Source organism: Hevea brasiliensis, unplaced genomic scaffold, assembly GCF_030052815.1.
Source record: "Hevea brasiliensis isolate MT/VB/25A 57/8 unplaced genomic scaffold, ASM3005281v1 Scaf459, whole genome shotgun sequence".
In the NCBI taxonomy this organism is placed as follows: Eukaryota; Viridiplantae; Streptophyta; class Magnoliopsida; order Malpighiales; family Euphorbiaceae; genus Hevea; species Hevea brasiliensis.
The window spans coordinates 23,400-49,833 of record NW_026614983.1 but is presented as its reverse complement, the minus strand read 5'-3'; the positions used below and the strand labels follow the sequence as shown (position 1 = coordinate 49,833).

General features: G+C 32.0%; 1 long non-coding RNA gene and 1 pseudogene across 1 annotated transcript; one reads left to right on the top strand and one right to left on the bottom strand.

Annotated features, from left to right (window-relative positions):
• Positions 1–9,298: 9,298 nt before the first annotated feature.
• On the bottom strand, positions 9,299–12,844 carry LOC131177410 (beta-glucosidase 24-like; annotated as a pseudogene).
• Positions 12,845–21,843: 8,999 nt separating this feature from the next.
• Positions 21,844–24,916, top strand: LOC131177409 (uncharacterized). The gene is made up of 2 exons (XR_009146909.1): positions 21,844–22,043; positions 24,707–24,916. It is a non-coding gene; the product is annotated as an uncharacterized LOC131177409 (long non-coding RNA).
• Positions 24,917–26,434: the final 1,518 nt, after the last annotated feature.

The following is a 26,434-nucleotide window of genomic DNA, read 5'->3' as shown; positions in this document are numbered from 1 at the left end:
TCCAATCGTCCCTGCATCATTCACCAACAGTGTCTCAAACTGCTTCAGTTATCCCTCAATTTGGAAATCAGGTAAACTCATCTTACCCATGGACTTTTAAGGACTTTGAAATGAGGAAAAATTATAAGGCTCTGGCTAAAATGAAAATTTTAGTCACCAAGTACATTGATGAACACAGTCTTAGGGAGATAGATAGGGCTTTATGAATCTGTTAGTGAATATTTGGAAAATATAGGTTGGAGTGATTTTGCTAGGATTCAAGGACCTACTTCTAGGGAATTGACAATTGAGTTTTTAAGCTCATTGCAATTGGACTTCCAGCCTATGCAAAGTAACTATAGGGACACCATTTCCTTTAGGTGTTTGGTTCAGACAGAGAACTTGACCTTTGTTCAAGTGAATGCCTTATTTGGTTTTTGAAATGATGGAGCAAAAGTGATAGAGTGGCAAATGACTATTTATGACCCCCCTACATTTTGGAAGTCCATTGCACCATATGGGAAATACTACAATCCTAGTTCTGATAAGGCCTCAACTATTCAAGACCCTGCTCTGAGATACTTGCAAAGATTCATGTCTTACACTATACTAGGTAGAGGGCACAATAATGGGGTTGTAGGAAAGAATGATTTATTCTTTTTATGGTGCATAAAAGAGAAGAAAAAAATAAATGGTTCTTATTTTCTTTGCTCTTATATGGAATACATAGTCTCTAAGCATTAATTTGTGGTATAGTTATTGGAGGGATGGTGATGTAATTGCCAAATCATTTGGTTTTAACCACGACCGTTATCTTTGTGGTGTCTATGGTTGTGATTTTTAGATAGAATAATTATGACTAAAATGAAAATTAGTGTAAAGAGGGGTGATGATTAAGTGTTGGTAAATGGAAGACATGAGGGTACAGAGCAACAAAGAACCACGAGTTTAGGACAAGACATCGATCTTTGGTCCTTCTAGCTCACACCCACCTACTGCTGGACAATCAAACTTGTTTTTCTTAAAGATTTGGAAGCAAAAATTGACAGAATGAGTGCAGCACAACAGCCTGTTTCTGATGCAAATTGTGATATTGTGGTTGCTTTAAAAGCTTTAGAAGGTAAGGTTGATACTCTTGGTCAGAAGCAAGCCAAGCTTGAGAAAAAGATTAAAAAGAAGTTTTCTTCATTTAGGAAAAAGCAGAAAATTCATGACAAAGAAATGATTAACATTTACAACAAGCTGGCAGCCTCTTTTAACTAGCTGTATAAATGGGGCCAAGACATTTTTAAAGAGATGAAGGCTATGGTAGAAAACACGAATCTTTATCGAGAAATCCAATGAGCGAGCACTGCGATAAATGAGCCAATGCCATCCACCAATGAAGAAGACCAACCAGCTGTCTAGTTTTAAAATTTTGTTTTTGTTAATTTCAGTTAGTTTCTGAAACTTTTGCTTTTAATTGAGCACATTGGTCAATTTGCTTTATTTTTCAACTGTTAATTTCCTGGTTATTGGAACTTTTATATGTTTTATCTATTTGTAAATGATTTGATTTTTGTTTCTTTTAATCCTGTTTGTTTCATGAATCTTACGTTGGCTTGTTCATTGTTACTGGCTGCCTTGGTTTCTTTTACTATGATACTTGCACTATCTTTGTTATCTAGATTTCTATTGAATTGATCATTTTCTTTAATTTCAGTTTCTATTGGCTATTGTAATAGCATTACTGATATTGTTTTTTAATAGTCATATAACTGAATTATTGACAATACAGCAGCTGCTCTTCTCTTAGCCTAGACAATTCAGCCTCTAAGGTAACTTCTCGACATTCATCTGCCACATGTTGACACTGCTTCCCTTTACCATGCCTCATGCTAAGGGTTATGCTCTCCTATGAGCTATTTGCATTCCCTCAAATTTTCAAAATTTTTGAAAACCCACCGAAATTTTCATGGAGCATGACATGCCCCATGTTGATACCCCATATCAGTTCCTTAGCAGTTGGCACAGGGCATGCTAATTTACCTTTACTTCAACACACCTCGTGCTTTTTTATTAACATGCCTCATGCTCCCAATACTTATAATTCACATGCCTCATGCACATATTCTGATCATTCACCACTAGGCATGTACATTCTACATGATAACTCTATTCCACTCTTTCTTAGTTTATATCTCTCCAAGTTATCATTTATTGATTTCATTGATATTTCTGCCACTTCGATTAAGCCAATGAGGACATTGTCTAATTTGAATTTAGGGGAGGGCAAAATTTTTAATCCTTTTTATTTACATTACTTAAATTGCATTTCATTGCATTTTATTTATACTTAGTTACTTAGTTCACATACACTATACATTTACACCATGTAAATATATATACTTGCATATAGATATCATATAGATTATGTATAGTTTTTATTTCTTTTTTTTATTTAATTTTTAGGAATCATGCATACATAAAAAAATATAAATAAATAAATTTTTACCTAATTCTTAGAAGATTGAGAATCATTTTGAAAAGTAATTGAGCTTACCTCTAGATGGGTTTGATGGATTGAAAGTTCCAGATTGATATGAGGTTATAAGATTTTTATCTAGGTTTATATCTTCTTAACCAAGGGCCACCGAATTAATTACATTGAGTTTTGAGTGCTTAAAGAAAACTCTAGAGTAAGAAATAACTAATTGTGTCTCACCAATCCTAGAACAAGCCTTCTAGACCTTTCAAGGCGAAGTTTTAGCATTCACTTGAAAATAGAGATGATTAAGGCATTCTTTGAATTTCAAACCCACATTTTTAGCCTTAACCAACCTCACTTTAAAAATTTCCCTTTGAAACCAATTTGGGCCTTCATTTATACCCCTTATTTCCTTGGCACCCATAATTTTCCTAGCCATAAACCTAAACACTTACCTACCCTTCGTGAGAATAATTTGTTTAAGTGATAGATATGCCAAAAAAAAAAAAAGGTATATAACAATCAAGTGGGAGAAGTACTAACGTAAAATTGGCTAGCAATCATATCATATTGCGAAAAAAAAAAAAAAAAAATTTACCACCCAGGTATACAAAGAAATGAGTTTGGGGGTGGATTAAAAAGGGACAATTGCAATGCAAAATTCAATGTTATTTATGTAGTCCTAAAAGAGTTGCAAAAATTGTATGCTAGCATTGGTGATTTATTATAAAGTTCTTCCTCCCATTTGATTCTAAAAATAAATAAATAAATAAAATAAAAATTCAAAAAAAATAATAATAAAAATAAAAAATAAAAGAAAATTATATCTTAATCTTTTTAACAATTTAATTATTCTCATGTTTTGCTTCCCTTTTGCCTTTTCTTTTTTAGCCACATTATTACCCCTTAACCCCATTACAACAATTAAAAGTCCTTTTGATCTCTTGATTGTGTTTTGCTACATTAGTGGAGATTGGAATAGTTAGTTTGCCTATGGGATTGGCACATTATTCATCCATTTAAACTATTTCCATCATCATTTGAGACGCATTAGTTTATGGATTGTTTAAGAGTCTATTTTAGCATGATTTCTCTATGTAATTGATTGGTTTGGGTTTGATGGAATGAATAATTGACCTAAGGCTAAGCGGTGATAACTTTGGTGAGTATTGAATTTCTTATACCTTGAAGGTGGGTATATGGTTTATTAGTGACTAGAGGTAAGTTTGAAAGCTTGAATGAGTGATTTTCATGAATTTAAGAAAAGGTACCCCAATTGCATACAATTGTTTTTAATTTGCTTGAGGACAAGCAAAGATTTGAGTTTGGGGGAATTTGATAAACTCATTTTATATAAGTATTTAGAGTAGTTTTGCATTCATTTTTCCTTTTTAGCTTAGTAATTTTATGCTTTTAATGCTTATTTTAGTTAATTTGTTAATTTTAGTTTCATTATATTTGATTTTCGGAATTTTAATGTTTTTGATAGGTTTTAATAAGGTTTAAAGGCAAAAAGGTCCATATAGAAGAAATTCAAAGTGATTTGGAAGCCTAAAGTGGTGTGAAAAATGAAGAAAATTCACTTAAAGAAGAAGTCCAGCCGAGACTTTCAAGGGCTTCAACATGCCCCGTGTTGAGGGTCGTGTGAAGATAAGAATCAGCCAGCAGGAATCCACATGAGGCATATAAATTCACATTGGGTCGTATAAATAGAGATTTTGGAACAAAACACGCCGAAAGTTTCAAGGGCTTCAACATGCCCTGTGTAGCGGGTCGTGTAAACAGAGATTTCGGAACAAAACACATCGAAAGTTTCAGGGACTCCCACATGCCTCGTGTAGCTGGTCGCAGAATCTAAAGGCTCCTCCTCTGAATCAACATGAGGCATGTTGAAAATAACTTGAATCAACATGAGGCATGTGGGATGGCACTGGCAGATTTGCTGACATGGAAAAATTTTATCTTTTCACACATTTTACACCTTTTGTCTTTATCCCTTTAGAGGCCATTTTTAGGGTAAACCTTGAGGGAATATATAAGCATCATATTCTCATCTTTACCATAAGGAGAAAGAGAAAGAAAAATCAAAAGAAAAAAGGAAAGAAGGAACCACGCCATTTTTGGAGGAAGAACACCTGCAGAGTGACGTTTTCCAGCTTCCATTTTCAGAGATTTAGATCTCTTCTTCTGGGTTCTTTTATTTTTAGTTTTATTTTTATGTTTTCTTGCTCTATTTCATATTTTCTACTTGTAAATACAAGCATGAGTGAGTAGATACTTAAGATTTCATAGTTGGGTGTAATGATTTAAGTTTTATTTGTGAATTTCGACTGGTTTTAACCAGATTTTAGTATATATAAGCTTTGATTCTTATCTTGTGTGCCTATTTACATACCCATTGTTGGTACCCTTTGGGTTTTGTTCTTAATCTTAGATTGAAGGACCGAGAGGTGAAAATCTATGATATATAATCAAGATAATGAACTTAATCACCTAGTGTTAGAAATAAACTAGTGGGTTAAGAAGAATTTCAAGTTGATTAAAATGCTTAAAGGGTTTTGGGTAATTAAACATCGCATGAGAATGGGGTTTAGTTTCCTTTAAAACACTCTTTAGTTTGCTTGAAAGAGAAATTAAAGAAAATCAGAAACAATTTCCTTCAAGCTTGTATTTTCCTTAATCTTGGTTTTGCCTATCCAAATCTCAATAAAATTTACTTCATGAACCTCAACTCTGGAATCAATTTTGCCATTAATTAATTAAATCCTTAATTACCTATTGAAAATTTTAGTAAATTAGTATAGTGCTTAGAATTTTAATTGCTTCATTTATCATAATTTCTTTATTTTTCCAATTTAATTTGCTGCATCTCTTACTCTATTTTTGGCATAAATTATCGATAGCCCAAATAATCGTGACTTTTATAGTTTGATACTCAAACAACAAATCTCTGTGGGACGATATCTTTTCTTTACTACTTAAACGATCCGTATACTTGCGGAGTATGCAATCATCAAATAAACTTTAAATTTTAACCGTAAGTTCAAAACATTCAAATTCAAAAACAGCAAAAATTTTAGCATTAAAATATCTCTACATCATGAGATATCAAATAATCTATCCAATCCTTCAAATTCTGAATTTTTTAGAAATAAATCTTTCTCAAATTATATCTCACAAACCACAAGTCTAAAATTTACCAAATTTTAACACAACAGTCCCAACATTCTGAAGATCATCTCTACCAAATTTCATAATTTTTTTAGTATTTTAACTATTTAATTTCCCCAAATTTCCATAGCCCCAAAATTCAGAATTCCAATCTAGACAGCCTATGTATAATAATTTACTTCTCCAAATCCAACGGTAGAAAAATTACCAAATTTAACCATGACTTCTAGATATATAGAACTTAAACATATCCAAAAAGCAATGATGAAAAATCTACTAAACTCTCCTAAACGAGTGAAAAATCTCTTGCCCTGCTCTTGCTCCACTTTCCTTCTTTCTCTCTCTCATCTTTCCCCCCACTTTCTCTCTTCTCTTCCCTTTTTTCCGGCATCCTCCCTCACCGAAAAGACACAAATTCCCTTTTTTCTTCCTTTCACTTCTTCCCAATTCTTCTTCACTTTTTGCTATTTCTTTTGTTGTGCACCGTGAAAGTGTATAAACTGCAAAGAAATAAAGTAAATACACAAATACCAATATTTATGTAGTTCACCCTCTCAACATAGGGCTACATCCACGGGAATACCATCTTTCACTATTTTCAAATAATAAATTATCAATTAGAAGCTCAAACTATACTACCCATAAACCCAATTACACCCAAGAGAATCATACTATATCAAACTGCTTATAGTAATATATTAGTTAGTCCCTCTCAGTCTCCTCTAAACATAACTCAATATATTTACTATTACAACACTACGTCACAAAGGGTATCTTCAACTATATGGGCAAGAGCCCTCTCACCAATGGACAAGAATCCCTTCCTCTTAAATTCTATGTTCTTACTCCATCTTAGGCCGAAGCCTCTCTCCACTGCAATGGGCAAGTGCCCCCTCATCAGTGAGCGGAGCCAAATCCTCAGCAATTAGCAAGACCCCTTTTTACAATGGGCAATAGCCTCACTCCATGAGCTGAAAGCCAAATAACCTTTTCCACCATTTTCCTATTTGTAGTGTTAATTCTCTCAATCCTAATCTGATTAGGAGTTCTACTCGATTTAGGATTAATACTAAAGTAAGAGTTCTATTCTATATAGAAAATATTCCTCTATCCTATTAAGGAGTTTTTCTCCCACTCAATTAGGAAAAGGCCTCTCCAAATCCTACTAGGATTTTGAGTCATAATTTTAACAATCTCCACCTTGACTCAAAATCCATCAACCATTGCATACCTCAAATTCTTGGGTGTCATCAAATTATCAAATCTCAATGCTTGAGCTTGAACCCTTCAAATCATCAATCTCATCAATCTTCATCTTGGGTGTAACTTATTTCTTTCTTCAAAAAATTCTCGCGTCCTCAACCATCTTGATTTCGCATCAAGAGCTCCACCTTAATTTTAACTTTTCACCACCTTGAGCTTACATCACCATGTGTGACTTCTACATGTCACAATAGCTCTACCTTCAATCAAACTTACCAAGATCATCCACATGCTCTGATACCAATTGTTGTGCACCGCAGAAGCATATAAACTACAAAGAAACAAAGCAAATACACAAACACCAATATTTACGTGGTTCACCCTCTCAATAAAGGGCTACATCCACAGGAATGCCATCTTTCATTATTTTCAAAGAATAAATCATTAATTACAAACTCAAACTATACTACCCATAAACCCAATTACACCCAAAAGAACCCATACTATATCAAACTGCTCATAGTAAATATATTAGTTAGTCACTTTCAGTCTCCTTTAGACATAACCAAAAATATTTACTATTATAACACTACATCACAAAAGGTGTCTTCAACTATATGGGTAAGAGCCCTCTTACCAATGGACAAGAATCCCTTCCTCTTGAATTCTATGTCCTTACTATACCTTAGGCCGAAGCCTCTCTCCACTACAATGGGCAAGTGCCCCTCATCAATGGACAAAGCGAAATCCTTAGCAATTGGCTAGGCTCTCCTCTACAATGGGCAACAGCCTCACTCCATTAGCTGAAAGCCAAATAACATTTTCCTTCATTTTCCTATTTATAGTGTTAATTCTTTAAATCCTAATCTAATTAGGAGTCCTACTCAATTTAGGATTAACACTAAAATAAGAGTTCTATTCTATATAGAAAATATTTCTCTATCCTATTAAGAAATTTTTCTCCCACTCAAATTAGGAAAAGGCCTCTCCAAATTCCACTAGGATTTTGAGTCATAATTTTAACATCTTTCTTAAGTTTCCCTCTTTCTCTCTCCTCTTCCCTTTTTCTTGCATCCTCCCTCACCGGAGAGACACAAATTTCTAGCCATCTTCTCCCCCTCCCCTCACCACCCCCCCCCCCCCTCCCTTTTTCTTCTCTTCTTTCTTCCTTTCACTTCTCCCTGATTCTTCTTTACTTTTTGCTATTTCTTTTTTTGTTTTTATAAGCTATAGCAGAAACTTCACATGGCCAAAATGAAAGGAAGATGAGCTGCCACATGTCTTTTTTATGGAGAATTTTCATTTTGGTCCTTAATTTTTTCGAAAGTCAATTTTCCACCGAAAAGCTTCTAAAACTTTACTTTTAAATTCAACTTGATATTAAATTTTCTCCCCAAAATGTTATAAGTTTAATCTCCAATTTATAATAACATCTATTAGTATTATTTCAAAATTTGGGGTGTTACATGGAAAAATCAAAGTGTGATGAGACCAATTGTATATTGGACTCCTCCTCCACTTCAATCTTTCAAGTGGAACACAAATGGAGCCTCTCAAGGGAATCCGGGAAGGAGTGGCATTTCTGGAATCTTGAGAGATCATCAAGGATGCATTATTTGCCTTTTTTTCTTTCTCTATTGGAAAATCAAACTCAAATGAGGCAAACTCAAAGCAATCTACAAAGCACTGCAATTAAACGAAACATCTCCTTCCTTTCTTTGGTTCAACTTGCCGCTTTATATTTGAATCAGACTCTTCAAATGTTATCTACTGGATGACGGGTTCAAGTGAGGGACCTTGGCATCTTCTCAATCTCTTTAAATCATCTCTGAATCAGAAAGCTATTCTTCCAAATGTCTCCTTTATTAATATAAGGAGAGAAGCAAATCAATTTGTTGTCCCATTGGTTTGGGATAAGAGAATTGAGTTAAATATAAGACTTGGATAAACCTCCTTCTCTTAAGCTAGCTTTTCGGTGGAGCTATGCCCGGTTCATTTTATCTATACAATTGTCTGACCATTTGGCAAAGACTGGGTCCTCTAGGACTGATGACTTCATCGCCTTCCTGTGACCTTTCGTGTGGAGGAATTATTGTGATAATTAAGTATGTTTCTCTTTAGTGTTGGTTGATTGTTTTATTGTACTGCTGGGTTGCTTGTTTGTCTTGTGTTTCTTTGTTTTCTTAATGCGCATGATTGCACTAATGGGTAGCTTCTTGTTTGTGCCTTGAGCTTTGGTTGGGACTGCTGGGTCTGTTTGTTTTGCTGGTTTGCTTCTTGTTGGGATTATTATCTTTGATTGGCTTTCACAGTCGCTTGCTCTACCAGGTTTTTTCACTTAGGCTTAGTTTATGCATTCATATTATTTATAATTGATGATAAAGATTTTTTTGTCTGCTGATTTTTTTTTTAAAAAAAAAAAAAAAATAAAAAAAAAAAAGAAGAAGATAGAATTACAATACAACAAGTCATGCTTGGATTCTCGTAGGGGACAAAATATCACCAAATATTTAATATATAGAACACAAGTAACGTCACAGGAGCTAAGGAGTAGCCCAGTGATGATTATTTAATTGCAATACAGGTTGAAATGGCACCCTTACAAGGCACAACACAGGCTACATTATGTAGAATTTCCCAAGTTTCCTTGAATACCCTGAAGTAATCTGGGCAATATTTTCTAAAGTATTTAGTGGATTCAGGAATTTCTCGAAAAAGTCAGCTGAATTTTTGCGGGTTCTTGTCAGGTTGTTCTTGTAGTCTACATAGTACAAACCAAACCTTGAAGTATAACCAATATTCCATTCGAAGTTGTCCAGATATGACCATGCAAAGTAACCTTTGATATTAACATGGTAATCCCTGCCAAAACCAACAATCATTAGGAAAATTAATCAAGGATTAACAAAAATCTCTATATTAATTAGTATATCAGAAATTTGACTTACTTGAGGGATCTTAGAGCGTGCCACATGTGTTCTTTATAATAGTCTATCCTGAATTGATCATTAAGTGCTTCCTCAATAGATTCAGTTTCATTATTAAAATTGTCAACTCCTAAAATCATATATAGAAACTCAAATAAATTAGGCCGAAATATAATTGAATTGACTGGGTAGCATTTTTACATGAAAAAGATATCAACTGCTTACCATTTTCAGTAATATAAATTACTGGATCATTGTATTTATCTTTGGTATAGTTCAAAAGATGTCTGATACCTTTCGGAAAAATGTAAAACCAAGATGAATAAGCCTGCAAATTTCAATTTATATATAATTAGTGATATGTCCATAAATTTCTAATTCTTTTTTTTGTTATATTTTTATCTATCCATTTTCTTACATACTAACCTGGGGACCAATGAGATTACCATAATAATCATAAGCTGTAAAGTAAAAAAAAAAAAAAAGTTTATCAATTAAACTTCTTTTATATAAAGAAAAACTTATCAATGAACGACATGTTATATATAATTTCACACTTTATTGGATATCATTGAATTAAATATATTGATTTTTTAAAAAAACTTGTAAAGATAATTCTTCTATTTAAACCTTCTATTTTTTTAATAAGCAGTAATTTTATTGAAATTAAACTAGAAAAAATTTAACATGGGCAAGTCCAACTACACCTAGCCAGGCCAACCCCTTACACCCTTAATATATATAAACTTACGAGTTTCAGTAATGCGATTGTCAGTTTTGTATCTAATATGATCTGGATCAATTGAACCATTTGGCTTTGCGTAATATGAAGTGTAGTATTGTAGCCCAAGAAAATCATATGATCCTTTAAGCAATTGACTTTCTTTGACAGTGAAATTGAGCAATCTATCTGCAACTAAATCTTGCACAGTCCTTGGATATTGACCATAGGTTATAGGATCCATCCACCTAGGAAATATGAATTAAAATTGTCTTTATTAAATAAAGACTTTTGCATAATAAAGGCTCAATTGAAGTAGCTTAGAAGAAAGACTCACAATCCAAACATAAAATCGAGGGCTGTTTTGGATGCATCGATATCTTCTTTTCTCTTGGCGAGAGGTTCATACCAGAAGGTAAAAAGTGTGATCCCAATTTGGCCATTTTGAGTTTTCTGCATAGTAAACATAATAAGAAGTTCAAATTTACAAATATTTTTACTTGAGAAATAAAAATTTAATTCATTTTACATATATATATACCTTGTACTTTCCTCTATACACTTGTACATGCAATTTGCAGAATGAGCAAGAAGTAAATGATGGGCAACTATATAAGGTTCGGTGGTGAGTTTCGGACGACATTGAGGATTCACCCAAGATGAGCATCGACCAGGAGCAAAAACTCCATAATCATAGGAGAATCCACTAAGAGACCATGGTTCATTGAAAGTCATCCAAAATTTCACTCGATCACCAAATCTTTCAAAGAGAAGATCTGCATATTCACGATAATCTTCCCTGTCCATATTTTATATAATTATTTGATAAGATGTCTTTTTACTTATATATTATTATTGATTGAAATTGATATGAAAGTATAAAACTTTAATATTTTGAAAATGTGATTTATTTTGTAGCTATGTACTTACACGATATTACGGCTTAAAAAGCCACCATATTTGTCCTCTAAAGCTTGAGGAGTATCCCAATGAAAAATAGTAACAAAAGGCTGAAGGCCTGAATTTTTTACAACAAAAAGAAATTAGAAATTTGATGTAATTTTAACTTCTTTAAGGAACTAGAAGATGAAGTTCTTTCTTTCCCTTGATAAAAAGAAAATTAAGAAAATAGAAGAAATATAAGATAGTTAATATAATTAATTGTTTTTGTTCAGGTTTTCAAATAAATACAGCTTGGTGTTTTATGCTTTTTAAATGAAAAAAAAATTAAAAAAAAAATAGTAGGCACATTGCCTCATTACCATTTTGAACATGTTTTCTAAATTTTAATGAATAAAATTTCTATTCACTATTTTAAATCCTTCAAAGAAATAAGAAATAATTATCACCTTGGTTTATAGTTTCATTGATGACATTGTTGTAGAATTCAATCCCTTTTTCGTTTACTCCTTCACTTCTCCTTCCACCTCAATAATCAAACTCAAAAAATAAATAAATAAGAGGGAAAAGTAGAAAATAATAAATATGTAATTTAGCAAAATTCATATGATGCCAACATATGTTCAAAAGTTTAAAACTTTGATAAACTACTTACTAGGTATAACTCTTGGCCAGGAAATAGAGAATCTGAAAGCATTGAAACCCATACCCTTCACGTTTTTTATATCTTCCTACAACATTGATTTCAAAATTTTCGTTTAATTTATTGTTGACAATGAACAATGATTTTAAGGGAAATGAAAAATAAAAATTTTAATTATTATACTTTGTAGCGGTGATAGAAATCAACTGCAACATCTCCATTGCTGCGATCCTTTATCCTTTCTACAAGATTGCAAAGAAATAATTAGCATTTTGCATATAAATATAGCATCAACAAAGACACACGCACACACACAAAGGTAACCTGGATACTTATGAGTAAATGTGTCCCAGACACTTGGTCCTCTGCCTGATCTGTTTGCTGCACCTTCTATCTGAATACATAAACAAATTGTGAAACAATTATTTATATATATTATTATACATAAATAGTTAGTCAAGAAACACTCAGAATTAATCAACTTGTTCGTTAGGGTTTTTTTTTTTTTTTTTTCCCTAGCTTCATCATTTTAGTTAGTACTTAGAGAAGGGAAAACATGAGATTGAATCTTATTTAGAAATGGATGTTGAGAAAGCACATACTGCTACAATCCCAGGTCACCAATGAATAAAGGTTTATACCTGGTAAGCAGAAGTGGCAGTCCCAAAAATGAAGTCATCTGGAAAATAAGTACGGTTAAAATCTGTTGGGACTTCATCATCATGATCTGCCATTAATGCTGGCTTAGCAAGAGCCAGCAAGCTTATAAGGAAGACGATGAGCATCCCTAACAGCTGAAGAGAGTGCTTAGAAGCCATAACCAAAAGACGATATTATGGTTTCAACTGCTTGTGTGGTTTTCACTTCTTGGTAATGCCCCCTTTATATAGAGTTCATGACAAGGCTTGCAATGGGTAACGTGATGCATTTGCATTCTTCATCCTCCACTTGCCCTATTCGTGTCGTCTCATTAATTAAAGCCAAACCAAGATTTCATGGAGAATGCCCCATTTTTTCTTTTAAAAAAGGGGGAATTTGTTTTTTGTTTATTAATATTTTTTTTTACATGCAACGTTCTTACATATGGAGAATCAACACTAGTTTTATTACAATATTGTCAGCAAAAAATATTAATTAATTCTAATCAGAAAACTTAAGATTCTCGTTCCAATGATACAAAAAAAAATCTCGACAAAAATTCTTTTATTGTATTCATAATAAAATATAACTAGTATATATATAATTTGGTTTTTAGGAGGTGAAGTCGAGGCATTCAAGTTCATAAAAAATAATTAAAAATGCCAATTCACTCTCAGCAATAACCCCTTATTCAGAATATATATATATATATATATATATATATAATTACTGAAAGTGGATTTCGAAAAGGCTTTTGACACTATTAAGTGGTAACACTTAGATAATGTAATGGAATTATGGACTTTGGTGTCGCTTGGAGAAAATGGATCATGGAATGTATAAGTGGAGCTACAACAAGTGTCATTATCAAAGGATCGCCCGCGAAGGAGTTAAGATTATACGAGGGACTCAGGCAAGGAGACCCTCTTTCTCCTTTTCTTTTCATTCTAGCAGTTGAACCATTGAGTGCCTTTATGTCTAAAGCCTTTAGCCGGAACTTGTTCTAAGAGTTTTAGCATCCACGGAAGGTCCAAAAATCTTCCACATGCAGTATGCCGATGACACTCTAATCTTCTCACAGCCAAATGAGGACTCTATTCTTAACATCATCAAATTATTTAAAGGTTTCTCTTTTCTTTCTGGTCGTAGGTTTAACCTTCACAAGAGTGTGCTTGTTGGAATTAAATGTTTCTTAATTGCTGGTCAAGGAGGCTGCAGAGGTTGCAGCCCATGCAACGTGTAGATATAGCTCCTTATCATTCTCTTATCTTAAGTCTGCCTTTGGGTTCAAGCCCAAAGCGCTTCTCAACTTGGCGGTCGATAATACCAAAAGGTTGAGAAGAAAATGGCTTTCTAGAAGGGAAAAATTCTTTCTCAATTAGGTTGTCAAGTGCTTATAAAATCTTACATCTCTTCATTGCCACTTTATTATCTGTTAATTTTCAAGATACCAAATAATGTGGTGCAAATCCTTTTTTTTATAAGCAAAATTTTTATTGATAATAGGGAAAAATTTAGCATGGATAAATTCATCTATATTCAGAGATTTATAATTATTTTAAATTTTAATAGTAATTAAAAATGTATATATATACACACACTTAAAATTAACTAATTAAATAAATAATCCCAACTAAATAAATTTTTTAGCTCCGGTACTGAATTAATTTTATATATAATATGTATCTAAATAATAATTAATTATATTTATTGTTTATATATTTTGAAGGAATCAATACTACATATTTAAAAAATACCATATAGTTAAAAAAGTTTTTTTAGGATGTTAATATTATAAAAAAATTATTGAATATATGATAAAAATAAAAAATTTAAATATTTCACATTATAGACATCATCTCTTACTTTTGCCAATATAGCTTCAAATGTTGGTAATGAAAAGGTTTTTTTTATTTTGGTATGATGTGTGGCTATCTGATTAGCCCTTTTTTTTACAAGCATAGGAGTTTTAATAAATTAAAATAAATGAAGTATTGGGGAAAAACCATTTAAAGCAGAACCCAATGTCAGTAGAGCATCCTCAATACATTCGCCTATCAAACTAACCGCCTAGCTAATGAAAAAACCCTACTAGGAGAGATACAGGGCGCAAAACAAAGGAGATAAGATGCAAAACAAACAACCTATAAAGGAGCGAAGAAATCATGAAAACGACTACAACCAGACCTTGCTAGCTGGTCTGCAAAATGGTTAGCTTCATGCAGAATGTGCCTAAAGCTAACACGTGGGAAAAGTGAGACAAAGTTGAAGATTCCATTGAGCCATTTAGTCAATCTCCATGGTCCCTCTGATGCACCGTTGAGCGAGGAGAGCACATTGTTGGAATCGGTCTCAAATATTTTCTCATGGTAGTGTGAGAGAAAAGGGAGTTGTTAAGTGGAGATAAGCATGGCTTTATGAACAATAAGGAACTCCCTTCATTAGAATCAACGATCTCCACAGGGCAAGAGAACAGAAAAAGTACAATACCATCACAATCACGAAGAATGCCCCCGATGCCACCTCTACCCAATGTACCTAGCGTGTAACCATCTGTGTTCCATTTGACACAATTGGAGGTGGGTGCTAACCAGCTTGTCAAAGGTCTATGAAGCTTCAAGTTAACCCATCTCTTTATACCCTTTGCGCATTAGAGCAATTGGAGGCCTATGTAAGGAACATTAAAGCGGTTTTTTCCTAATTTATTTAGATTGACAGTTGATCAAGATGCAACGATTTCAGATGTGTGGCTAGGGAATGATCACAAATGGGAGTGGAACTTAACTTGGAATAGGAATCTTAAGGGAGAAATCTTCAACAATTTTTGAATCCGAAAGATTTAACTCTGAACACCACTCTATCCCCTTTAATGAATGATAGGGTTATTTCGAAACCTCATCCTAAAGGTATATTCACTGTTAGTTCACTAGGCCAACTGTTGCTAAGAGAATTTGGTAACATCCACAGAGTTAATGGTACATTTGTATGGTTCAATTTGGCTCATCACAAAGTTGAACTCGTCACATGGTTTGCTTGAATGGAGTGTATCCTAGTTCGTGATAGGCTCTTTTGTATTGGTCTTCTTCCTATTTCAGAAAATAAATACCTCTCTGTGGTGCTTTTGGGGAGTCGAGCAACCTTCTACTGCAAAGTCCCTTCTTTTGGAAAATCTGGAGTTTTTTCCCCTCAAGTGGTGGAAGGTATGTTGGTGCATGCCTTTTGATACTGGATCACTATTTTGTAATGGAAGCTTTTAGCGAAAGGGGAGATGCAATCTCAATTTATGATGTGCTTATTCTTTAGAGTGTTATTGTCTATTTGGCTATTATGGAATGAAATCTTTTTTAAAAATTCTCAGGCTTGTTCTTTGACTCTTTGTGGGATTATCTTTCATAAAACGGCAATGCGGATGAAAAGCAAGCACCCTCATACGCAGGTTTGCAACTATGTCATGATTCGGATTGTATCAAACTTAGGGTTTACAAGAAGAATAGTAAGAGTCAGATATCATGGTCCCCACGTTCTTTTTTTTATATAAGCAGGTCCCCACCTTCTCTTCATTGCATTAAATGGAACACTGATGGGGTTAATTCTCTATAATGGCATCCAATTAGTTTGCATTTGCGTTGTTTATCTTCATAGACAGAACTAAAACTTCAAGATTGAAGAGATAGGAATAATACTCCTTCAGAGCTGCAAACATTGGTGGGTGTGGGTCAGTCACCACTAAATCAGAACATTGGTGTGGGTCAGTTCCAAGACCAATAGGACCTCTCCAAACACGCCCACCTAAACTAAAACCAATAAAAGATGCAAAAAACCCCCCTCAAAGCTAGCAAAGCTATGATAACTGTATGTTTTCTTTGATCTTTTCTTAATAAAATTTTAGCCATTGCTTTAAAAAAAGAAAACAGAAAACCAAGCAGGAAACAATAAACATAATAGCGTATCCGCGCAACAAAAATCATAGCATCGCGCGTGCAGAGTGCCGCCAGGAACAATCAAATCATCAACCACCAGAGCACGATCTCTGAATTGACTGCTTCTACACGCATCACAAGGCAGCACCTTCACCTGAAACAATTCACACGATGACAGGATTTTCATAGTGGAAGTGGCTTTTTTCTTCCACCATTTTCACAAATGGCACCACCATCTGGTGTTTTCCCACCTTCAGATGGAGAGTAGATAGGCTGCCTTCTAGGCAATCACATAATGCAGCCATTTCTATTGGATTTCCAGCTAATAATATATCATAGAGTAAACAGTATAAACACTGTACTATCCCTTTCAAATGCCATTTCTGCTACAGTTCAATCCCAATCAAGGGTCACTTCTTAATGGTGTGGGTAGATGAATATTGATGCTGGACCTTCACCTTGGCATGGGGTTATTGGTCAAAAATGCTTTAATTGACCAGCAATTGGGATGGGCTTCCAGATTTAACCTGCTCACCCAACAATGAGTACCAATGTGGAAGGCCAAGGAATGATGTTCAGCGGACTACATATCGAACCAGTTGTGGTGTTACTCCTGAAAACGATCAACCAGCCCAACAATTTAATTTGGTTGCCCATCCATGCCACGGAAGGAAACCATATCATCATCGAGAACGTGGTCGTTTTGCAGGTGGTAGAGGTTGGCAGTCTTCTAAATGAAGTTCGCTAGCTGTATCGTAGCATTGTGAATGCAACTTAGAATAGGCACCTGTAGCCTTTCGGAATTTGTCTACTTTTTGTGCGCTATTTTGCTTTGGTAATTTGTATGTTATCAGTTCGATCGACTGCTTTGAGGTAAAGGTTAAGGATCAGGTGGTGAAATTTTCTGTGGTGGATGATGGGTAGCTTTTTTTTTTTTTCTTTGTCAACAGAGAATGAAATTTTTTTTTTTCAGATTTTAGGCTGCAAATAATGATACCAATGAGAAAAACATAAAAATTTCAAGAATCAAGTGAAAACTTTCAGATTGCAAAGCACTAAAAATTGTTAGAGAATCCAAAGCGCTTAGGGAAAATTCTTTTTTAATGGGCCTTGTGAAAGAATGCATTCTTGAGTTTGATACCATATCTAACCCAAAATAAAAATATTAAGGTAATGAGTTTATGGGTAATTCTCATTTATATGTCTCTCACTCATCCCATTTTTTTCTGATGTGAAAATTCCACACTTGTATATTCCCAACAAAAATAAATATATAAAAAATCAAATCAAATCAGTTATCAGTTGATGATAAATAGCTCTAAAAATAGAGTTGATACAAACTGCAGCTGATGGATACCATATCAACCACCCATCAGCTATCAGCTTCATTTTTTTTAAGTTATCAAACATTTTAATTCACCTATTTAAATATCTATCTACTATCAGCTACACTCAACGGGTGAATCAAACAACCCTGAAATATGCTAAATTTATATTAAATTGAATTATTTAATAAAAAATTTTTTTTTAAAAACTAATCTACTCCACTAATAAATCCACTAATAAGATAAAATAATTACAGGCACAAAATTATATTTCTTCCTCAAAGTCACTCACAAATAATGCGTCACACTGCACACACTCAACTCTCACAATTTGGTGGCCTTGCAACTCAACTTCAGTGCACCATTCGTTTTACTCACTTTATGGCCAGGCACTGCTTTGGCTGCAACTCATTTATTGGAGAATCGTCTACCATTTAATTATAATGACAACAAGATGGACTCTGTACACAATCCAAGTCCAAATTGGACAAAATATCCTACTCCAACTTTAAGTTGGATTTACCATCCACTTTGGCCTTTTATTATTATTATTATTATTATTATTATTATTATTATTATTATTATTATTATTATTATTTAATTCTTTCTAGTATAATTTTTATCTTCCTATTTAATTTTAAACTCTTAATTCAATTTGAATAGGCTTTCTTTAATTAAATTGTTATTCCACATAAGATCCCTACACGAAATCATAATTATATTGAAATCTACTCCGAAGGTGACTCAGGATAAATAAAATCAATGAGAATTGTGAACCGAGAGATTTGAATCAAGCTTCAAACACAGCTTTGTAAGTGTATGCCCATTTGACATTGAGGTTTTAGAGCTAGAAAAACATTTTTTAACAATAACATTATTTTAAATGTTAAAAAAATAGTTTAGAAAAAAAAAATAAATTATTATTATTATTATTAAGTTTTATGATTAAAACATGTGAAATTTAATTTTAATACTCTCTAATGAATATATTTAATTATTTCTTTATATTTTATCTTCTTTATTTTTGTTTATATCTTTTGTTATGAAAAATGATCTCAAAAAATGAGATTTTTTTTAACGGTCAAGATTTAACTTCACAAAGAGCATTTCAAGTTTATTTTAAAATGCATGAAAACAATGAAAGGGAATGCACCATTAAAATTACTGGAGAAATTAACTAAGCTAGTTCCAAATTGTTATTTCATTCATTGGTCTATTTACAGATTGGAATAAGCTATAGTGTAGCACTAGCACTATGATTATGATGGGGAATATTTATAAACATTGGACTTTATGCATAATTATTTGATTCCAATAGTTGGATTATATTTATGTAGAGATTCATTTTTCCATTTAAAAAAAATCTCGAAAATATCTATGATTAAAAAAAAAAAAAACATGGTGAGACCAGGGATTTGCTTCCTCAAATGAGAGGTCATATTTGCATAATTTAATTCAAGGTTTGTTTGATATTATTGTTTTAACTATTGTTATAAAAACTTTTTATCTTAAATATGTTATTAGGTGTCATTAAAAATTATTTTATATTAAATTTAACATATTTTAATTATAAAAACACTATAAAAAATTATATGTAACAATAAAAATTTTTAATATTATTAAAAGTATATATAAAATTTGTTTTCATAAATTGAAGACAGCAATATATGAATTACTGTTATAAAATTGTGGCTATAGGTATTTTATAACTAAATTATAATTATTGTAAAAAAAATATTATTAGTAGCAATAATTATTGATTTTCAATAATTGCACTCATATTTTTTATATGTATCATTACCAGCAATTATTTATGTTTCTGCCTCTGCCATATGTTAGTTTTATAAGTAGCAAAATTTTATTACTAATTATAAGATTTGTTATAGTGAAATTTTAAAAATAATTAAATAGCTTTTTCAATGAATTTTCAATAATATTTTAAAAAATATTTTTGAAAAAGCAGATTTAAATACCAAGACCAAAGATACTCTTACTTGTTATTACTTCATTACCAGAAGCACTCTAGCCAATTTGTTCCCAGGAACTGGTTTGAGAGTTTAACACACCAAATAAAAAATTGGCACTCCAAAGTTCGATCACCTTTCTGTAATGGGGTGTGACTATGCGTAGACAACTGGGGACAAAATGGCCTGCTAAATCAAGGATTCAATTAAGGATAACTTGCAAAATCAATCTGAAAAAAAATAATAAATAAATCATTTCATATTATTCATAATTTAAGAATAATTAAAAAATAAATTTTATATTTCATTATGATTATATTATCATAAAATGATGAGATTGCTTTAATTGATATGATAAACTGAATCTATTTAAAAATTTTCCTAAATTCTTTTCAAGTTACTCATTCGAATAAATAATCCCCCACGACTTAGCAAAAGGAAAATGACCAAAAGGTAACACTACGATTAGAAGAAGGAAATCGTAAATTAATATCATATTTGGAGCTGAAAATCTCAAAGCTTCAAAATTCGCAATTCCAAGAAAACTTTTCTAAGATTGATAATGTCCCAGATTATATATTTCGGTAGAAAAACAGATTCAGTCAGTTGCAAAAATTAGATTACAAATCTATTTTTTTTTATAGTGAATGTTTTAATCCTTGTCGAAGCTGTGAGAACAAGAAATAGAAGCACCAATTCTTTTGGTGCAGTGCTCCCCCATGATACCCTTTACAAGTTCAGCACTAAAATCAAGCTTTTTATACTTCTTCCACTTGAGCAATTCTAGATCGCCAAAATTGGAGAACCCTTTTGTTTTTCAAAATTGATTTTAAGGTATTTTTCGATGACTATGATGAAAAGGAACAAGAATATGAGGCTTTGAAATGGAAAATGGTAAAAAAAAAAAAAAAAAAGCTAATAAAAAAATGGAACAGATATGGTGGAGCCATGGATGCTGATTGAGCTTGTGGGTCTTAGGATTCATTGAGATGGATCGTGGGATTCTTTGATTTTTGGAGTTTGGTTGTGTTATCAATTTTTTTTTTATTTTAATTAAAAATAATAAATAAATTTTAATATTTAAAATATAAAAATTAATATTTTATCAATAAAAATTGAAAATTATTTTAATATTTTTGACAAAAAGTGAGTTTATTTGAATCTAAACAAAAACTTTTGGGTTTATTTAACCTAAAAGGTCAAAATGGATTTATTTTAACATTATAGAAAAGTTAAAGAGCTGATTTGAATTCATTTCAGCAATTATTTTATCTCATCAAAAACCTTCTTGAACTTTTTTTTATTTAAAAAAATAAATTGGATTTTTCATATCAATTTTTTTAAAAATCATAAATTTTATTAAGAGAAAATAATCTTTTCATACCAATAATTGATCAATGGTAGCACGGATTGCCAACTCTAAGTCCTAAGGGTGTACGATTGGATTTTATTTTTTAATAGTTTTGTAACGACCTCACCGTAGGTAGTCCGTACATTTTACTGTTCCGACGATTAATGTCTGTTCGGACAGTTAGGATGTCTGGAACTACACTTAAGCTATAGTGAGGAGGCATAAATTAATGAAATAAATATTAAAAAAAAATATAGGAAAAATTTTGAGAAATAAAATAAAATTTAGAGAATTTATTAATTGGTATAAAAAAATAAAAATAATCCGATGAGCACCATGAAAGGCATTTTAGTCATTTTACCCCTAGAGGTAAATTTTGACTTAAATGTCAAATTAAAATTTGGAAATAGAATAATTAACATAAATTAATTATATGAATTTGAATTTGGAAAATGGAAAGAGCAAGAAAAGAAAAGGAAAGAAAAGAAAAGAAAGGAAAATAAAAAGACTTATGGCATTTAAAGAAAAGAAAAAAATAAGCTTGTGAAAATTTAAAACAAAATTAAGTACAATAAAAAAATAAATATATAAAGCACAAGAGACAAAACCCACCTACTTTTCTCTCCATCTTCTTCCCCACTCTCCCTCTCTCTTGCCGTCCACCCTTGTGCTCCCTCTCCACTATTTTTGTCAAGCTTTCAAGCTTGATTTTCCAAGCTTCCACACACCAAAACTCATAGCTCCCTTTACAAAAATTACTCCCTACACCCTAAGGAAGCTTTAGATACCCATTTGAAGAAGAGAAATTGAAGTTTGGTAAGACCCCCAAAATGGTTAGTGCTTTTCTCCCTTCCTTCTTCTTTTAATACTTGAAAGTGACTTGAGATAAGTGGAAATTTCAAGAAATTAACAAGAAATTCATAGACCCATGATGTCCCCAAATTTTGGCAGCCATGAAATGTATTGGGCTTTATTTCAAATAATGTAAATGAGTTTAGAGATGATGATTGATATGATTATATGTATGAGAAGTGAAAAGGGATTGAATTGATTGAGTTTGAAACTTGGAAATTAGGGTTTGTGTACATGACTTGGAGATTTTGTGTAAATGCTTGAAATTTGACCTAATTGGGATGAGATTGTTGCTTATAGAAGTGTATTGCATGCAAATTGAAGTAAGGAAGTTGGAGGAGATTGAGTTTTGGAAGTGTTAATTTTCTGCAGGTTGTGTTGTTGAGGGCAGTGTCCATTTTAGGCCATAAATAAAATTGTGTGACCCCAATTGGTATGAGGCCAATTGGAGGTGAAACTAGACCCAAAATAGCCCATTTTCCATGAAGAAACCATGCCCAAATTCTATCCAAAACTTGAGCTAAATACTGCCCAAATTCGGATTTCCCTGCACCCAACCCAGAAAATGACCAAATGAACAGTACGTGTTCATTTGGTCATAACTCTGTCTATAATGATCCAAATGACCTAAAATTTTACCCATGGAAAGTTTAGACATAGGGCTACACTTTTCATGAAGACCACTTAACCCATTTTTGCCTTTAACAAATTCAAATTGTTAGCACAAGTTGGGTCACTGAAACTGCCAACCCAGAAAATGACCAAATGAACAGTATGTGTTCATTTGGTTATAACTCTCTCTATACTGGTCCAAATGATCTAAAATTTTACCCATGGAAAGTTTAGACATAGAGCTACACTTTTCATGAAGACCACTTAACCTAGTTTTTCCTTTAACCAATTCAAATTATTAGCACAAGTTGGGTCACTGAAACTGCCAACCCAGAAAATGACCAAATGAACAGTACATATTCATTTGGTCATAACTCTCTCTATATTGGTCCAAATGACCTAAAAGTTTAGCCATGGAAAGTTTAGACATAGGGCTACACTTTTCATGAAGACCACTTAACCCAGTTTTTCCTTTAACTAATTCAAATTGTTAGCATAAGTTGGGTCACTGAAACTGCCAACCCAGAAAATGTCCCAAAATACTGTTCCTTTGGTATGCTTGACCAGTTTTGGCAAAAATGCCATAACTTGGTCTTCAAAGCTGCAAATTGAGTGAAACTAGTGCCAAAAGTTTTATAAGGCATAGCACTACAATTTTTATGTTTTTACCAAGCTCTAGAAACCATTGCATCCTAGGGAAAATATTAGCCAAAGTTAGGAATTGAAATCTAGAAAATGTTAAGTTGAACCCAGAATGCCATTTGATACCTGTGTGTTCATTTGGTCATAACTCTCACTAGGAAATTCCATTTGAGATTTGCCAATATGATCTAGAAACATGATACTTAGGGCTACAACATTGATTTAGACAGCTTTGCCAAATTCTAAGTGTAAAGACCCTAAAAAGAGAGTCAAACATACTGCCCTGAAGTTGATTTTTGCCCTTATAGGATTGAGAGTCCAGGTTAATACATTGACCATAACTCACTATACCAAGCTTGAAAAATTATGAAATTGTACCTGGGAGTCCCTAAGACATAGAGGAACATATCTTGTGAAGGAACCTAAGCTAAAAATGACAATAAAATGATCAAATGACTGGTCAAAGTTTATTGACTAGAAATTGTAAATTCTGGACAGCTTAGAGGCAAAGGGACCAGTTATGGTATTTTAACCATAACTTGAGTTCTATAACTCCAAATTCAGTGATTCAAAAACTGAAATTCAAGTTTAAACATAGAGGAACAATTGTTATGAAGGAAGTGTGACTAAATAGACATCCTAACCTAGTCAAATTCCTAGATAAAGATAACACATCAACATGAACCTAAAGAAAGGTTCATGGGAAAAATGCTATATATGATAATTAAAATACTCATAAGGATAATTAAATATTAAAAATGATATGAATATGTAAATTGGGACTAATGTCTCATTAATATGAAATTAATGGTACCAATGAACAGTACTAGAAAATAGTAACAGTGAATAGTGCTAAAATAATTAAAAATGTTTAATTGCCCATAGTATACCTAGACTTATTTATTTAGTTTGGATAAATTGGTATACCAATTAGGGACCACAGATAGCGATCGCTACTGAGCAAATCATGAACTGATAATATATGTCCGATATGATTGTTCTATAGGCTATATGCCTACTTATCGCCATTGTGCCTACTTTATTTACGGCTTTACAAGCCCGACAATGGTCTCGTGCGACAGTGGCCTCGTGCTGATGATGTATCTGAGGTAGACATATGGCTGTCTAACCCATATACTCCCGTGTATCCAGCTTTTATAATTTGTTATAGGTTTCTTGGGCATTGATAATAATTAATTAATACTGAATATACAATAAGTAAATAGGAAAGATCTCAATAATTTTAATTGATTCCAAAGCGTAATAAAAAAAAATGTAAAAGACCCAAAATTTATGATTTGTAAATATTAATTCAATTGTTTAATTATTGTTATTATAAATTATGCACCACTAAGCGTTATGCTTAGCGCGTTGGTTTTCCATCGCGTAGGTACTGAAGATCAGCAGCCGCCACAGTAGTATTCGGACAGAGTTCCGACCAGATCTGCCACCGATCAGAGTCACCTCACCAGTCTTTTGTATTTTGGTAGGGCCCATGTATAGACTAGTATTTTGGTTCATTATGTTTAGTCATGATGTATTTCATTTTAGACCTGTAATTAAACTTTGAGATTGAAATGAAAACTTGTAATTTATTATCTATGAATTTCTATATGAATGCAATAGATAATACTTCATTTTGAGATCTCATAAATAATTGTAAATGATATGATACATGAGAATATGATATGGAAATGTGTAAAATGAATATGAACATGTTAACAGGTGATTAGTGGAATCCGCCAGATGCTAATAAAATAAGGGAGGCTCTGTCCGGGTCTCCACAGAAATAAGATATAAAAAAAAAAAAAATTTCTACACATAGAATACATGTTTTAAATGACATAAAAAGTTTACAATAGATATGATAAAACAAGATAGGGTGCTCCGGCACCGAATGTGGCACTTCTTGCTCGGCTATATGGTAGACGGGTAAGGGAGCGTCACAAGTTTGATATTAATTCGATTCAATTTTTAATTTTTGACTTCGGTTTAATTTTATCTCGATTTTAATTTCAATTTTAATTTTTAAAATAATTTTATTCAATTTGTGTCACGAAAAGTCAAACTTAAATTACCATTTAAACTTTAAAATTATCTGCTAATATAATTACATAATATAAACACATTTTATCTATTTTTTAATTATATAATTGTACATATATAATTAAGAATTAGAAGCTTATCAAAAAAATTAAGAATTAGAAAACATATTATATAATATATTATATTTATTATAATTAAATATTGTAAAATAATTTAATATATTTTTAACTAAATTTATCAAGAAAGCATATATATATATATATATATATATATATATTTCTAATTGTATATAAATATATATAATTATCCTGAAAATATATAATACATCTAAAAAATGATAAAAAAAAAATTATATAAAATCAATTTTTAATTAAGAATCAAAATCAAATTAAAATAGTAAAATAAATTGATTCGGTACGAAATGGATCTCACCGTAACTGAATATTCAGACAAGCTCGAAACTAAAATATAGCAACAACATCAAAAAATGGAATTGAAATCAGACCTGATCTGTTTGATACCATATTAGAATTTTGAATTTAAGGGTGAAATAAATAATTAGACTAGAGGCTAAAATCTATGAAGTATGAAATATGGACTTGCTTAAACTTCGATAAACAATTGCTACATGTTAAAACTAACCAATTGACATTAGTATTAAATCTTACTTCACCCCATGTGGAATGTATTGGCCTATGTTTGCTCACATCCCAAATATTAGTTCTTATGTAGGTATTCGGTATTCCATTGTTGATTTCTTGTATTTAACTTTTCAATATGATTGTACAAAATTTTAATTATATTAACTTAAAATCTCTACAGATATGATTTGAAATTATAATAATTAATCTTTATCTGTGCATTGTGCAAATGATTATTCAATTTTAATGTTTAAAGATTTTTGCTAAATATGAAAATAATATAATTTATTAACATTAAGCAAATATAATTTTTAATTTCTTTCAAACTTTAAGTTTTTTTTTTTTTTGAAATTTCTTAGTTTAAATATTGTAAAATAATATTAATTGGAATTGTCATATGATATGATATATTCTTAAAAGTCTATATACTC